Here is a 15871-nt window from a genome sequence, read left to right on the forward strand (position 1 = left end):
CAGGTTTCTCTATCCTCCTAGCCTTCTGGTTTCTCATTAGCTTTACAAAGGTGGTTGGGTTTTGGGAAGGCTATTATCATTTAAACTATAAATTAAATTCCTCCCAAAGTTACCTTGGTCTAAGCCCAGAAATAATGAAGGGCAGCTTGAAGACTAAAGGCAAAAAGAGAGTTGGTCAGGTCAGATCACCCTCACTGCCGTAATTTTCACACTGATATGATTTTTGCAAAGGTGGTTTCACTAACAACAAATATGAGGAGGATTAAATGAAAATATTTGTATATTGCTTAGCATACTTTATGGCATATAATATAAAGGAAGATTGATGTGTGTTTAAGAGCTCCAGGTCTTTATGTAAAAAGACATGAACTTTAAGCCTGTTTTGAATTCCATGCTTTCTGTCATTTTTTTTGTTTGTTTTCTACAATAACCCTATCAGGTTAGACTTATTATCCCATTTTATATATAAGAAAACTGAGGCTTACAGAGGTCAAATAACTTGTTCAAGGTTACCTAAAAGACAAAAATGGGATTTAAACCAGTTCTACCTCCAGAAAAATATAACTGTATATTAATATCCTGGCTATATATCACTAGTTTTATAAGTAGACTAAATTGAATTTCTAAAAAGCACTACAATAATCTATCCTGTAACTTTTTCTCCCTTGAACAGGGAGTTGACCATTCATTTCTGATTAAAACTAGTAACAAACCTCTACTTAGTTTATATATATGTAACTCCAAATGTGTAAAATAACTGAGTTGTTATAATGGGATATTGTTACTAGATAAATATTCCTGCCTTAAACAGATTCTTGGTCTTGGAATACATTGGAAAAGCACTAGGCTGTAATATTTTATTATATTGACTTTGTGTGTGTGTATATTTTTAACCATAAGATCTTTTTTTGTTTGTTTTACTGACTGCTCTGAAAAATTGCTGCCTCCCTGCTTTCCATCTTCTTGTATCTTTTATGAATCCAAATGGAACATCACTTTTTATTGTCATTGATTATTTTGAATGAACAATTTTCTTAATATAATTTTCATCAGGTCCATTTCATTAATTAATTCTTTTGTTCATTCATTCACACACTCATTCCTCCCTTAGGCAGCAAACATTGATGGAATGACAATTTTGCCAGTCTCTGACTAGGTTCAGGGGAAGCAAAGTTTAATAAGGCATAAAAACGTCATCAGAGGCACTCATAACCAGGGGAGGCAGAGATGGAAATGGATAATTCCAGTGCAGTGTTATCTTCAGAATGGAGGTATTCCTGGGGAATAGGGAGTCCCCAACTAATTGAGGAAAGTGGTACAGGAATTGTGATATTGGAGCTGAAACTTCTGTTTGCTTCTTTACTGTCTGGAAAAATAATGCATGCTCTCTGTAGAAAATTTGGAAAGCATAAAGAAACAAGAGAAAAATAACCTACAATCATACTACAAAGATGACCACTGTTATTTTTGAGGACCAACCCATGGATGAGCTTAAACTTTGTCATCAATTTTGTTATACAAAATATATTTTCTGTATAGTGAACATTTAAAAAATTATTTTTATATTCACATATTATTCTTCTATGCAGAAATACCAACTTTTTTTTTTTTAATTCCTCTATTGGGTGTTTCCCTCTTACAAATAACCCTATGATGAATATCCCTGTACGTAAATACCGGTCTGCATCCATAATTGTTTTCTTAAGAAGGAATCCAGCCAGCCTGGGCAACATGGTGAAATCCTGTCTCTATAAAAAAACGCAAAAATTAGCCAGGCGTGGTGGCACATCTGTAGCCTCAGCTACTCAAGAGACTGAGGCAGGAGGATCATGTAAGCCCAGGAGGTTGAGGCTGCAGTGAGCCATGATTCTGCCACTGCACTCTACACTTCAGCATGGGCAACAGAGGGACACCTTGTCTCTAAAAAAAAGAAGATGAAGAAGAAGGAATCCAGAAGCTGAATTACAGATTAAAGGGTCTGATCGCTTTTAAGACTGAACATTTTCTCCAGTGCCTGCCTGTTTACTGATCTCAAGGCAAGAGCCCAAGCCCTTTAGAAAGTCAGATGAATTACAAATGTGGGGAAGTTCTTTAAAAATTCTTACACTCTTTTGTGTATGTGTAGATATGTATGTATGTGCATATGTATGTATCTCAGATACAAACAGACACACGTATCCTGATTCTCTTCTAAGAGGCATTGTGTGACTATCTCTTGTCTAACATGCACAGTGGTCTGTATTTGTTGACTTTTTCGTCAGTGGTATTTTTATTTTATTCATCTCTCTATTCCCAGTGCCTGGTGTATGGGAGGAAGTTAGTAAATGTTTCTTGACTAAGAGAGAAGAAAAACAAGAGCATTAAATAATTAATGTTTACTTTTTTAAATATCATGTTTTGTTTGTTTTCAGCACTCAGCAAGACATGGTGGTGAGCCCTGACTCTCAGTCTTCATGATTGAAGAACTCTTTTGTACAACGCAAAGGTAAATATTTGAGTCTGGCTGGGTATCGCTGGTACAAGGAAAATCTTCCTCTTTGGGAAAATTTCCCACAAATATCTCTGGGTTCTCTCGAAGTGGTAGCTTTTGTATTTTGTGTTCCTTCTTAAAACATATCAGAGGGTTCATGGAGCCTTTGGAATTGGTGCTTCGGGTTGCTTTTCTCTAGTCGACTTTGTGTTTATGGTTAGAGGAAGAGAATATTGATTCTCTTTTGTCTTTTCTTTAGGTACCTAGAAAATGTCATCAGGATCCTTAGGTTTTCCTGCCCCTGTTTTAGCCACTTCTGATAGATCATCTCAGATTGGCTTGATTTTCAACAGAACTGTTAGCTCTCTTTCTTAAATGCACCCCTCCACCCCACTGCCCATTTCAATATATTTACCAACAGAGGAAACTATTCTCAACTGTGGAAAATAAACTCAAACAATATGTAAGATAAATGCAGAAACATGGAAAACAGACTTGGAGATTTACGAGCATAAAGGGAAAGTACTGTTATTTCGACGTCCTAAACTTTTAAATGATGGCAACCCTGAATTATGTACTTCATACAGGAGCCAGGAAGCCACAATTGAAAATGCCTATTCTTTTGACAAATTAGAAGCATTCATTCCAATATCTATTTCTTGTTTACTGGGGATAATGCTGAATGAATCACAGACTGGTGGATGGATGTCCCTTCCAACACTTTTAATTAGCAGCACTGCCTATTAGGATGAACAGAGCATTGCTCTTCTGCCATAGATTACCCTTAGCCCCCCTTAAATGGAATAGAAATCTTATTCTCCACAAGGTAATATTCATCTCTTCCCTAGCCAGACAAGCATAGAAAATTAAACAATGGTCCATTAAAAGCCCAGATAATATATTTATCATTTCCAGTTTATGTGAGTTTGCAAGGCAAATACAAGTGGGAGCTATTTGTTATGGGACCTTGGGGAACAACAGGACTGGAGAAGTAGCGGGGAGGCTGGAGGATCTGAGACTTGTAAAAACTCATTAAAAATATGAGAAGCTTTTGGAGACAGAGGAAATTAATTACTCTGAGGGACTCAAATGTCACTACTCATTTAAGTGACCTGGTGAGGGGGCTGAGAAACCTTTTTACTGATGGTTTCTATAGTGGAGGAGGTTGGGAGCTGGGAGTCCTCAGCTGTCAATTTTTGCATTTCCTTGGTGGCTTATTGACATGTTAAGCTGATTTGCACCCCAGCCTCCTCTAATGAGTAGAGTTCAATGAGAAATGGGGTTGGGGTGGGGGGACACTTGCCTCCTCCCTCTGCCCCACCACCACCATAGGATGGCCAGGTTATTTAGATGAACTTCACCGTGTAAGTAACTGCTACACCTAGGGGAAGCCTGTAATTTGCCGCAATAGAGAGAAGAGGCTGATCATTTGATGCTGGACTGAGTTTGATCTTTTATTGTTGCCTTTCCATCCACAAAGCTATTCTCTGAGGTAGAGTGAATTTGGGAAGACAAATTAAGATTTCTACCTAAGGAGGACTAGGGAGCAGTAGCTTCTGAAAACAGTCATCTTTTCTAGATTGCCTGTCTAATAAATCTCTTTAATGCATTCTGCCTATAGACAGAGGTTGAGAATATATAGATTTGTGATGACTTAAAAGTTTAAAATCAGTAAGCATTGAGAGCAATGGAGTAAAAGCTTTCTCATACATGTGCCTTACCTAGACTCGGAAATCCAATGTTTTAATTTGAACTCTGCCATTATGCCCCTGTGAGGCCGTATCCAAGTCACCATAGTCCTTTCAGCCTCTGTTGGATGATTTATAAAGCAGGAACAGTAATATCTATCTTCTGTGATTGTTAAGAAGATCAATGTGCCAAGAGAACTTTGAAGGATGGAAATAACATCTGGGTATGTGGTATCCTTATCACCTATTGGTATATTCTGTTTTAAAAGTATTCATTCTTAAACATTGAGGAAACTCAGTGGTCTGTGTTCCTGCTTGGGTCAAGGTTAAGGGGCTCGGCAGTATCCTCCTTGCTTGTTCAATTAGGAATGGTGAATCAGCAAGCCAAAGAAGGAAGAGCAAATGTTGACCTGAAGACTTCTCTAGGGAGACATTATTTACATGGTTTGGGGAAAAAGAAAATAGTAAGTGAAGCCTACCCTTGGAGAAGGTGGGAGCCCTGGATGTTCGCCTCCGGGGGAGTCCCAAGGAGTTACCACCTCTCCAGCTGGAAAACATCCTATGCTTTTGAAATGGAGACACATCATTTATTTGAAGGTGCATCATTGATAAAATCATGCATTGCTGAAGGCAGTGGAGACGATGTTTGAAGGTTATTCATCTATTCCTAGAAAGAGATGATGAAGTAAACTAGGGCAGTGTCAGTGGAGATAAAGAAGAAAAGAGAGCTTTGAGAGTCCTTTGCAAGGAAGGACTTCCAGGCTTCAGTAGCCCTGGAAACCAGCATGTAGAATAGGGAGCAGTACAGTGACTCCACACTTCAGAGTGTTCCTTAGGTGCTTGTACTGTCATTAATGGAAATGTCAAAAAGAGAAGGATACAATCTCTCCCCACAAGGAGCTCAATGAGGTAAACTATAATCATATAGAGCAGACAGAAATAAGCCCAGAAGAGCAATGCTTGGAACTGTGCTGAGAAAAGGTGCTACTTGAGCTGGACCTCAATGATGAGCAGTCTGTGCTGGGTGAGAAGGGTTCGAGGCAGACATTCCACAGAAGACCAGCTGCATACAGCAGCACTGAGCCACAGTTGGTTAGAGAGAAACACACTCGGCCTGTTACATTTCTTCAGCAACCAGAGTATTTTGGGGTTTTGTTTTCTGTTTTGTTTTTTGAGATGGGGTCTCGCTCTGTCACCCATGCTGGAGTGCAGTGGCATCATCTTGGCTCACTGCAGCCTCAACCTCCTGGGCTCAAGCGATCCTCCCACCTCAGCCTCCCAGGTAGCTAGGACTGCAGGCACACAACACCATACCCAGCTAATTTTTTCATTTGCTTGTAGAGATAGGGTCTTGCTATGTGGCTCAGGGTAATCTTGAACTCTTGGGTTCAAGCGATTCTCTCATCTCAGTCTCCCAAAGTGCTGGAATTACAGGCATTAGCCACCATGCCTAGCAGCAACCAGAGTTTTGTGTACCAGCGTATACTCAGTGATTTTCAAAGGCTTTCATACTATTGTTGTGTCCTAGACGTGGTAGACTACGTGCCTGTCCTCGTTAGCCACCCTTGTAGTAGCCCAGGGACTTGTCCTGAGAAGGTTCAGAATGCATTCTGAATAGCTGCTAAAGCAACTATCCCCATTCCTTAGTGTTCTTTTGAGAGTTTTTTGTTTTGTTTTGTTTTGTTTTGCCATTACCTTTTAGAATTACTTGAAAGTCTTCAATTGACGTAATTGAGCTATTGGTTATTCATTTATTGTATTGTTTTAATTTGTCCATCTTTATATTCATCTGTAGCCATCATAGGTGAGATAGCATGACTTTCCCATTTGGATAATAAGATGGTAATAAGACAGGAAAATGTTTTCTTGCTATTTTTTCTTTTCTCCCTCTTCTTCAGTTCTTCCCTTTAGTGCCTCCTATATGACTCTTTGTTTTTATTTCCTCAGATTCCATCTACTTACCCTACTTTTCTTCTTCATTCATATAGAATCACACATTTTCCAATTTGAAAGAAAGTAGGAGATTTTAGATATCCAGGCCCCAATTGTAAAAACTTTGAGAGGGCTCTTAACCAGGTGGTAATTTCGCCTTTCTTCTCTGTTATTTTTGGTGACAGTGGTGGTGTTGCTTTTCAAAGCTGAATGTCTTAGATTCAAATCTCTGCCCCAAGACATAACAGCTGTCTGACATTGAGCAAATCAATCCCTTTAAGCTTCAGTTTCACATCAGGAAAATGAAGGTAGCAATAATACTTTCCATAGAGGATTGTTGTAAGACTTAAACAAAATAATGCATGTGAAAGGGTCTGGAACATTACATAGTCTTGACTTACAATGTTAGCAGTTATTACTGCTCATAATAATAAACGTATACTATTGTAAACCCTTAAAATGCAAAAGGCAGATATGTTGATCTTTTTGACAACAAGGAAGGAAGAAGCTGAAGAGACTCTTTCCTGCTCTATAGCTGGTCTTATAAAATGAAAATTCCTAGGGGCAGAGACACTAACAGCAGCTAAATCCCTGGGTGCACAAGGAGCCCTCCCTGGCTGGAGAATGACCTCACTGCTAAACAGTCAGAAGGCCTGCTGGGTTTCTAAGCTTCTCCTGGGCCTCCAAAGAGCATCTCAGTCAGCCCTCTGCCAGCTACAATATTCCTTCCTGGATAGCATGGTAGCTTTGTAATATACCAATGTGACTAGATTGAATTACATTACCGAGAATCTGGTTTCTTGGTATGTTTTCAGTTAGGTAGGCCACAGGGAGACTTGGGGGGTATAGGAGGATAGAAGGGAGGAGGCAGCCATCCTGTAACTCACATGCTGTTGCTCATCTGTGGATCCAGATGAACCTTGGCAGCATGAAGCAGCATGTGGGCCTGTAACTGCTTTCCCCCTCCCTGGATTCTCCTTCAGCTTCTCCATGGCCATGTCCAGATGTGTGTGCTTAACTCTTTCACAAAAGACTCTGGCTTCTATAGTTCACCCACATCATCAAGCTGCGAAGCAGTAAAAACCAAGGTTCTCATTCATTCTCATGGGATTTCAGCTCATGCTTCCAGATTCTGAACTGCTCTCAATTTCCCCCTTTAAATCCATTTTCCCTTCCTAATGGTCTGCCCAGTGGGCTTCAAGCTCCAGCATCAGATGTGAGACAAAAGACTTACAGACTGCTTAACCAGCCCCCACAATGGCATAAGGCCAAATCTTTCTAGTAAATAAATAATGCATATATAGTTATAAAATACATATTATATAATGTATTCATTTATTCATTAGTGAAACAGAACCAACCACTAAGAGATTATATATGTGTGTATGTACATATGTGGGTATGTGTGTATATATGTATATGTATATATATATATATGCATACACACACATATGTGCATGCACATATGCATCATCTACAAGTGCTTGTTTCTGCTTCTCTGGTTGAACCCTGATTGGTTCAGACAGGCATGAGCTTTTTATAATAGGGAATTCCCTACTTCATAAGGCAGCTCATTTATTTTCTAGCTTCCCTCTATGACTCCCTTTTCTGTAATACAGCAAAAAAAAAATTAACCTTGTAATCCAAAAATGTTTTTCAGTCCTGATATATCCTACTTTCTCTTCTGGACTTGTGCCCCTCTCAGCCCTAAAGCCTCTCACTACCTCTCATCGCCACAGACCTCACCCATTCCAGTTCATTCTCTCTAGTTTCTCGCCTTTTTTGAACTTCTGAATCAGGCTTTTCATAAAATTAACCCTGTAAGTAGTACTATGCTAGAGAGGCTCTTCTGACCATTCCATTTCACCAGGCTTGTTTCCTTCTCATCCTCCCTATGCCTTTGGAAGATAATGCCTTGATTCTGAATGTTGACAAGGCACAAGGTGATATAGAGGGAAGAGAGGAAATCACAGAATTTAGAATCAGAAGACCGTCGTTTGTGTCTGGTCACCACAGAGTGCTGACTGCATCTGTTTATTTAGCTTCTAAGGGCCTTAGTTTTCTCAGTTGTGAATGGGCACACTAATTGCTGACCAGCCTATTTTCAGACGTTCTCTGAGTCCACTGAAACCTGAGCAGTCCTAGATGTTTGAGGTCCTTCAAACTTGAATCCAACTACCCAATCTCGGATTAGCCCAAGCCTAGGTTAGGGAAGTTCCAATTGTGACCAAGTGTTGAGCTTAAGAATTCATAATGGAGTGGCAAATCAGGACACATTTTTTAATAAAAATAAATATCCTGAAGTAGTAATAACCTAAATTTGTATACTATTCAGGATCTACCATAGTAAATCTTTGCCTAAATTGTTTCTTGAAGAAGCTGAAGAAATTGAATATATAGTGGTTCCTTTTAAATAAGAGTATATGTAAAAAGTCCTTATATATCAAAAATGTCACAAAGGGAAAACACTGAATATGAAAGAATAACTAAACATTCTCTTGCTCAAACCAGTTAATAACTAACATAAAAGCAAATACAAAAATAGACATGACAGAACAATCTATTATAAATCTGACTACAAATAAGGAGCTAAAAGCTATAAGTAAGAGACTTTTAAAAAAGAACACAGCCAAGTGATGAAATTAAGTATATACAAATGAAACTGTTATGAATGAATCATATAGCTATCCATTCAAAGACAAGAGCCCCTGACCTCTCAAGCAGAGGGTATCCGTGCAAAGAGAAGAGGTAACTGTAGGAACATCTTATACTTAAAGTGCCACATAGGCAGCCAATTGTGAGTGCACAAACCTGGCTAGAAAAATCTCTGTAATTGGCAGGTATATTGCCCCCAGACAGAGATGTGGAGGATAAAAGGTGACAGCTGAAATCCACATTGATGACCAAGCCTCACTGTGCTCCCCTGCACACATTTATATGTGAACAATAGCCAAAGTTGAAGAAATAGCTGGCTTTTCCCCCGCTGTCCTCCCCCAACACACATCCTGCCTATCTTACAAGCATCAAACAAGTGCTGTAGTCCAGCATCTGGCACATGGTAGGTGCTCAAGTAATATTTGTGTGAGGGGCACAGGTATTAATGAATTGCCAAAGAACTCATGGAGAAAGTCTAGAGATATCAGCAGACATTATGACAGCCTCTGGGACAAAATGAAATGGAACAAAAAATGCCCAGGAGAATTATTCTCTGCTAAAGATTTAACACGCTGATGTTCATAACACCTCACCTGCCAAAGGTATCCTATTCAAAATGAAGGAAGCAACAGAACAGGATTAAATTGGCACAGCTGGAGAAGGTCTGCCTGTGTGAAGGGCTGAATGTTATCTCCAGGCAACGGATGGAGTTGTAACATGAAGATTTTTATTTTTAGTGTTGGGGAGAAAATGAATTTGATCCAAGAGACACCTAGAGTTGATAAGAGAAGATTGGGACTTGAGGGAGGGAGGGGATATATAATAAGCTCAGATCAAGAAGGCTGAGCAAAGAGGTAGAGTAGAGGGGAGACGTATGGAAGTGGATCTTGTTATTGCAGAGTGGTGCCAGAATGTGTAATGAGGTGCTCCAGGGCACCTGGTCGACACAGGCTCCCTACTGCTTGGGACAAGGAACATCAGAGTAGGCACCTAAGGGCTAGGGAATTTTCTTCCAATAGATAAAGAATACCAGCAATCCTCCTGTATGGAATGTCTGTATCCTTTGGGGAACAGGAGATTCTTTATTAAATCACTTAACATGGTATATTATATTTTTCTGTTTGCATTTTTCTCTCACTCTTTACATTTTCCTATGGTACTGAGACATGTTTTTTCATTGTTTCTTTTTTGTTTTGCATCTTTATTTCTAGCACCTAGCTCTGAGAACTTAAAAAAAAATCAGTGAGCACTTCCATATGCTAATGTTAATAAATCAGACCCTGGACATGTGAGAAAGCTGTTGTTATCTGCATTTGTAAGTAAAGAAGCAGAACATCAGAGACGTGAAGCAGTTTGCTTATAGTTACACAACTGGTGAATTGCTGAACTAGGACTCTAACTCAGACCTGTGTGGATGAAATTTGTGATCTGCTCACAATTTCCCTAAATCTCGGAGCCTGTAATTGAGTAGGTGATCTCTAAGTTCTTAAGCACTTCTTGGAAGGAAGGAGGAAGAGAAGGATACAGGATGAGAGGATAGATAATGAGACGGCAAAGGAAAAGATTTGAATACCAACAACCAGACTTGGAGAGTATCTGTTCTGGACAGATCATAGACAAATAAGCCTGACACAAGTATTATTCAGAGATTATGCTGCGGGTACTGAATTATAAAAAAAAAGGAACCAGCACTTTGGGAGGCCGAGGTGGGCAGATCACAAGGTCAGGAGATCGAGGCCATCCTGGCTAACACGATGAAACCCCATCTCTACTAAAAGTACAAAAAAATTAGCCGGGCGTGGTGGTGGGCACCTGTAGTCCCAGCTACTCAGGAGGCTGAAGCAGGAGAATGGTATGAACCCCGGCAGTGGAGCTTGCAGTGAGCCGAGATCACACCGCTGCATTCCAGGCTGGGCGACAGAGCGCGACTCCGTCTCAAAAAAAAAAAGAGGGAACTGGGAGAGAGTTTCACCAGGGAACATTGGGTTTTATCCATGGAGAAACCAGGAATTTAGACTAAGTCAGGTATATAAGAATATAAGATCAAAGATGGAAAGGGAGTAAGGTAGAGATTTGTATGAAGAAGAAAGCTCTGCTGGCTGACTCCCCTGCAATGAGCTAACCCCAGCCCACCCATCCCATCTCCACTCCCAGGCCTCAATTCGCTCATTTTGTCCTTATAGCAACCTTAGAGGAAATAATTATTATGTTTTAAGGATGAGGAAATTAAGACACTAATTAATTCACTAATGCCAGGAGTGAATTTGAACTCAGTCACCAGGATTAAGTTACTCAGACACCAAACATTGTGGGAGTGTCCAGTTTGCTGCAAGATGATTCTTCCAAAGGACATTTCTATAGGAATTTCATCTAACAGCAGCCTTCATTTAAGCCAAGCATGTCTCTTTCTATAAGTGCATTCAGGAAAAATAAAAAGACTCTCCTGAGCTTGCATGCCCCTAGATTCTTTACCTCTCTGCAGCTCTAATGTTACTCTAATGCTGGTGTCTTTATTTATCAGTGTCTCAGCTGGGGACACTAGCTCTGGGTATCCCATTGAAGGTAATGTTCCCAGATGGCTCACAAATTAGGTTCAATAAAATGTAGCCATTCTTCTCTTTTAGTGAGTCCTTAGTGCCGAACCCATTTAACTTATCTAATACCCTATTTGAGTTGTTATATCCTAAACATGGATTGATTAGAACAAGGGAATAGGCTCTCAGGGTAGTGCAATAAGCTTTTTGAAGTGGATAGAGGGCCTGCTTTGAAGCCGAAAATCTAACTTAAGGCTCCCTTTGCCACTTGTTAGCTGTGTGGGCTTGGTTTCTTGTGTCACCCTCCTCATTCATTTAGCCTCAATTTCCTTACCTGTAAAAAAGGAAATTAGAAGTGGTTGTGAAGAGTAAGAGGTGATATATATGTGAAAATACTTGGTAAAGTATAAATGGTTATAGAAACATAAGTTAATACAATATATTTAGATATAAAACATTAATAGGAGTGCACCACCTCACTGGAAACATACCCCTCAACTAGAAATTTTAACAAAAAAAGGAATCAGGAAATTTTAGAAATCTAAGGAACCTCAGAGATGATCTATTTCAACATCCTTTTTGGCAGATGAGGAATTTGAGGCCCCAAGTGATGAGGAACTCACATTAAGTCACACAGCAAATGACACAGAGAGCAAACCTGTAATACATGAGACCTGCATCTGCACTCATCATCTTCTGCCCACAGCCTCTACTCCCTCTCGTGCCATGCTTCTGCAGACTGTGGCCTTTGATGGAACCACTGAAACCAAGAGCTTCCAACTTCACATGCCAGAGAGAAAGCCCATGCCTCTAAAGCCTGACTTTTCCAAGTATTTTGGGGACCTTTCTTTTATCTGCAATTAGGAGGATGAATATTACAATTTTAGAAATATGGCCTATCTAATGTGATTTCCGTGGGACTTTGTATGGTTTGTGTTTTCAGCACTGAAGGGACTATCTAGAGCACTTGTTGATTCTGTCTCTGAAACAGACTCAAACATTTTCTTCCCTCTCTAGTACATTAGAATGTAAGCACCCTGAGGACAGGGACCTTGTCTGTAATCTCTTTCACAAGAAGACACCCCCAGTGCTGAGCACGATACACAGTGCATGCTCAGTAAGTATTTGTTGAATGAAAGAGGGCATACCTGCTGCCTTTGCCTTAGTTCATGGACACATTGTTTTGTCAAGAGCTTCTTAAAGTGCTCCAACTCTAGTGTCACTCCTTCCAAACCCTCCTTCACACTGCCCTTTGAGTATCCTGCTCAATTACAAATATGAAAAGGCGACTCCTCTGCTTAAAACTTTTCAGTGGCTCCCCTTTGCCTACTGGAACTGGAAAAGTTCCTTATTGGAGACTTTAAAGTTGTTTACTAAAGTTATTTATAAAGTTCCTGGCCTTATCTGTAGAACCCTCTCTTTCCATCCCCACCTTTCAACACACACACACACATACACACACCCCACACTCACACCCTTGTATTTGTTTCCAGCCACACTGGATTACCTATGACTGTTATAAGAAAAGATCCAACTCTTTCCATACCATTTCTTCCACCTGGAATGCCCTTTCCTGCCTTTGCCATTTGGTGAACTACATATTCCTCAAGCCCCTTCCCTCACTGCTTTGGTGTCTTCTGAAGTCCAGCTCATTAGGGGGACTCCTCAGGAACATGAACTGTGTCTTTGATCCCCATGGATTAGGAAATAGGTGATTATCCTGAGCATTAGACCTTTCCCTTCAGCAATACAGATTGTTGAGATGAGGTTAAAACTAAGCTGAGTTATGATGATGACAGCATTTGTGCTAGATCCAAGCACTGGGAGAAGGATGGTTTGCGTGGTAGATCTGGGGAAGAGCAGGGACTTGCACACCATTGCAGATGACATCATTCTCAACAGATCTCAGCCATATCATCTGACACTCCTCACCCAGAACTGCTGAAAACATGTACTTTATAAAATGAAAAAATATATAAACACTGATTTTTATCTCCTCATTTAACTCTAATAAAGTTATCACACATGATTTATTGTTTTTATTAATGAAAAGTAACAATATGCCATGTTTTTGTAAGCCCCTTTTTGATTATTTATATATTTATGAATTTTAATGTTAAAACTAATCTAAACATATTCTATGGAGTTGAGAAATTAGTGAAAAAAAACAAAAAATAACCATCATCCCTCACTTGGGTATATTTATTTTTTCTAGTCTTTACATTATGCATTTTTATATTTCATTTTATATGACTAGTATCAGATTATACATACAAATATAAAGCTTAGTTTGTTTTACCCATGCCAAAAGTGTTTCTCTATGCTGCCAGATACTCTCAGTAACAATCATTGTAAACAACTGAATAATATTCCATTGAGTAAATGCTCCATTATTAAGTAGATCCACTGTAATTCATTTAGTCATTTCCCTATTGTTGAAGACTAGTTTCCTCGCAAGTTTTTATCTTTATCAGTTATATATGAGGACACCTTCATAACACAGAGATATTCTACTCTTTCTTGTTATTGCCTTAAGATGTCTCTGACGCCTATTACTAATTTGTAAGCACTCCCCTTACTAAAAACATTTAATGCCCTCTTACATTCTACCTCCTGTCCAAGATTGAAGTTGATCCGTGCTCCCTAATACAGAATCTGAAGATCTTCATACCCTGGCCCTTGTCTAAGACTCAGCATCCTGTCTTTATCAACCCTGCCTCCCATGTTACCCTCACCTGCAGACCTGCTTTGGTTTTGATACACATACCAAGCTGTGCTTTCAGCCCTGTGTTGGTGCTCAGACTGCATGATGACCTCAGCTACCCCTACACACACCTGCATATATCCACCAATCTGCTCAAACCCAGATCAGCTGGTGCCTCCTCTGGGAATTCTTTGCTGGCTCCTACAGGATGGATTAGGCACCTTTCCCCTGGGATTCAACGATTCCCTGTGTGTATCTTTATCATTACGCTGACAACACTCCATTGAAAATATATGACTCACTGAAGCTGGGAATGCATTTTTTTCATTATTTCCCCAGTTGCTTGCACAATTCCCAACACATAGTTAAGTATGACATAGGTGATAAACCTATCAATAGATTTGGCAACTGAGATATTCCTGTAATATGTTATGGGAAGAGCAAAATATGTAAAGTATTAGTAGATAGTAAGTATCTCATCTTATCCCATTTTTAAATGGCATGAAATATTAGTAAAGCACAAAGAAGAAAAATATTGTGAGATTGCTGTAAAAAAAGCCCCTGCATACTGAAGAATATGCAAAGACCCCAATTAATTTATGTACAGCTTTACAAATAGTAACATTTTATTTTTTTAATTTTTATGACCCTGTCTCATTAACTACCATCCATATGTTAATGATATTCATATTTATCCATATTTATATTATCCATCCATATTTCTCTCCAATCCTATCACTCCCCTGAACTTAGAACTCCATCTGTATCCTCAAACATCTCCATGGGATGTCTGCTGGCAACTCAAACTTCAAGAAAGTTCAGAACTAAACTCTTGATTATCTGCCCCAGCTATTCCTTCCATAACCTTTTCCGTCTTAGTGAATGGCAACTCTGGCCTTCCAGGTGCTCAGTCAGAAACCTTGGAGCCACTTTTGACCCACCCTGCTCTTTTGGACACCCCATATCTCACCCACGAGCATATTGTGTTGGCTCTACCTGCAAACTGCATTCAGGATTCAGCCAGTCCTCACCGCCTTCTCTACTGCTAGTACCCTGGTCAAAGCCACTATCGCTGTTCATCTGGATTATTGCAAGAACCTCCTGACTGAATGCTTAGCTTTAACTTTGTGTCCATATTTTACACACAAAAGAAGAGTATCCTTTCAAATGTCCTCCTGTCCTTGTTTAAAGCCCTCTAATGATAACCCATCTTGAAGTCCTAGCATGGTATACCAGTCCGCTTTGGCTGCCATAACAAAATACCACAGACTGGGAGGCTTAAACAACAGATATTTATTTTCTCACAATTCTGGAAGCAAGAGGTTCAAGATCAAAGTGTCAGCAAATTTGGTTTCTGGTGAGACCTCTCTTCCTGTATTGTAGGGAGCCGCCTTCTCACTGTAGCCTCACGTGGCCTTTCCTCTGTGCACACTCGGGGAGAGAATGGGAGAGAGTGCTCTGGTGTCTTCATTTTCTTATAAGGACACCAGTTTTGTTGTTGTTGTTTTTTTTTTTGGTTTTTGAGACAGAGTCTCACTCTTTTGCCCAGGCCGGACTGCTGTGGCACTATCTCGGCTCACTGCAAGCTCCGCCTCCCGGGTTCACACCATTCTCCTGCCTCAGCCTCCGGAGTAGCTGGGACTACAGGTGCCCTCCACTGCGCCCGGCTAATTTTTTTTGTATTTTTAGTAGAGACGGGATTTCACCGTGTTAGCCAGGATGGTCTCAATCTCCTGACCTCGTGATCTGCCCGCCTCGGCCTCCCAAAGTGCTGGGATTACATGCGTGAGCCACCGCGCCCGGCCAAGGACACCAGTTTTATTAGATTAGAGCAGCGGTCCCCAACCATTTTGGCGCCAGGGACTGGTTTCGTGGAAGACAAATTTTC

The 15871-nt window shown here is 40.1% G+C and overlaps 1 protein-coding gene across 6 annotated transcripts in view; it reads left to right on the forward strand.

Moving 5' to 3' along the window:
• Positions 1 to 15871, forward strand: part of DAB1 (DAB adaptor protein 1) — a 1275060-nt gene that overhangs the window by 609325 nt on the left and 649864 nt on the right. For all 6 annotated transcript variants that reach the window (XM_054534040.2, XM_054534037.2, XM_054534022.2 and 3 more), the window contains one exon: positions 2412 to 2485. The gene's annotated coding sequence lies outside the window, so the exon portion shown is untranslated. The remainder of the gene's footprint in view (positions 1 to 2411; positions 2486 to 15871) is intronic.

Source organism: Pongo abelii, chromosome 1, assembly GCF_028885655.2.
Source record: "Pongo abelii isolate AG06213 chromosome 1, NHGRI_mPonAbe1-v2.0_pri, whole genome shotgun sequence".
Taxonomy (NCBI): domain Eukaryota; kingdom Metazoa; phylum Chordata; class Mammalia; order Primates; family Hominidae; genus Pongo; species Pongo abelii.